Genomic DNA, 1,670 nt, shown 5'->3' with positions numbered 1-1,670 from the left:
CCATCTCATCCTCTGTCGTCCCCTTCTCCTCTTGCCCCCAATCCCTCCCAGCATCAGAGTCTTTTCCAATGAGTCAACTCTTCGCATGAGGTGGCCAAAGTACTGGAGTTTCAGCTTTAGCATCATTCCTTCCAAAGAAATCCCAGGGCTGATCTCCTTCAGAATGGACTGGTTGGATCTCCTTGCAGTCCAAGGGACTCTCAAGAGTCTTCTCCAACACCACAGTTTAAAAGCATCAATTCTTCGGCGCTCAGCCTTCTTCACAGTCCAACTCTCACATCCATACATGACCATAGGAAAAACCATAGCCTTAACTAGATGGACCTTTGTACGTTTATTGAGTACTTGGAGTGTTAGGTGCTGTGTAAGTGTTTGTATATTCTAACATTTAATCTCTACCAAAAACACAAATGTTATTGTTAACTAGAAAATACACAACATAAAAGTTGAGAATTTTGTTTTATTGGGAGGACTTTCTGAGGGCTTTCTCTGATAGCTCTGAGGGACTGCTCTGAAGGGTGAAGGGAGAAGCCAGGATATACACGGGGGTTTGCAACAAAAACCAGGAAGTTGAAACATCAAAAGATTATAATCAATTAGTGCTTTTCTGTGTATGGGAAGATGCAAGAGTCTAGGCTCACTGATCTCATTCCTTTGATATGCACCTTAACTATCTAGGGCTAATCTGTTCTTTTTCAACCTGAGTTCCCTCAGGGCTCATCTCTGGAGGCAGCTGATGGCTTGATGGCCCTAACATCCTTTGTTTGCTAATATGGCAGGCAGCATTCTTAGTCCACCCTATAAATAATTTGCCTGAATCACTGAAGTAGCAGGGGCAGTGCATGGACTGAACACTGCAGCCTGACTTAAGCTGTAATTTAACCACCTTGGTTCAGTGCATCTTTTGTTGTTGTTCTGTTGCTAAGTCGTGTCCAACTCTTTTCGACCCCATGAACTGCAGCACACTAGGGTTTTCTATCCATCACTATCTCCCTGAAATTGCTCAAAAGTTATGTCCACTAAGTCAGTGATGCCATCCAACTTCTCATCCTCTGTCTCCCCCTTCTCTTGCCCTCAGTTTTATCCAGCATCAGGGTCTTTTCCAGAGAGTCAACTCTTCGCATCAGGTGGCCAAGTGCCTCTTAAAACATACATTAATTTTATAATTTTTCCAAGGAGAAGGATTGAGGCATTCATCTTTTTTGTGCTTCTGTTCCCATCTGCTATAAATTGTACTGTAACGTACAGTGTAGTAGTCAAGAGTGTGTCCTAGAGACAGATACTCTTAAAGCTTGGTCTTGAACAAGACTACTTCACCTCTGAGAGTCTCAGATTCTGCATCTGTAGAATGGGGATTATAATAACACTACCTTCTTTATAGGATTATTAAGGATTAAATGAGTTAAATTTTTTAATGAGGTAAATTGGAAGTGGTCAAACAGGAGATGGCAAGAGTGAATGTCCACATTTTAGGAATCACTGAACTAAAATGGCACCTGACCCACCTCTTGAGACACCCATATGCAGGTCAGGAAGCAACAGTTAGAACTGGACATGGAACACCAGACTGGTTCCAAATAGGAAAAGGAGTACATCAAGGCTGTATATTGTCACCCTGCTTCTTTAACTTCTATGCAGAGTACATCATGAGAAACGCTGGGCTGGAAGAA

General features: G+C 42.4%; 1 protein-coding gene across 2 annotated transcripts in view; it reads right to left on the bottom strand.

Moving 5' to 3' along the window:
- The window catches only part of ACSM3 (acyl-CoA synthetase medium-chain family member 3), a 56,540-nt gene that overhangs the window by 26,648 nt on the left and 28,222 nt on the right, over nt 1-1,670 (bottom strand). The gene's annotated exons all lie outside the window — the stretch shown is intronic.

Source organism: Bison bison, unplaced genomic scaffold, assembly GCF_000754665.1.
Source record: "Bison bison bison isolate TAMUID 2011002044 unplaced genomic scaffold, Bison_UMD1.0 scf7180017864072, whole genome shotgun sequence".
Classification (NCBI taxonomy): domain Eukaryota; kingdom Metazoa; phylum Chordata; class Mammalia; order Artiodactyla; family Bovidae; genus Bison; species Bison bison.
The sequence above is the reverse complement of the archived record's forward strand: the minus strand, read 5'-3'. Positions and strand labels throughout refer to the sequence as shown.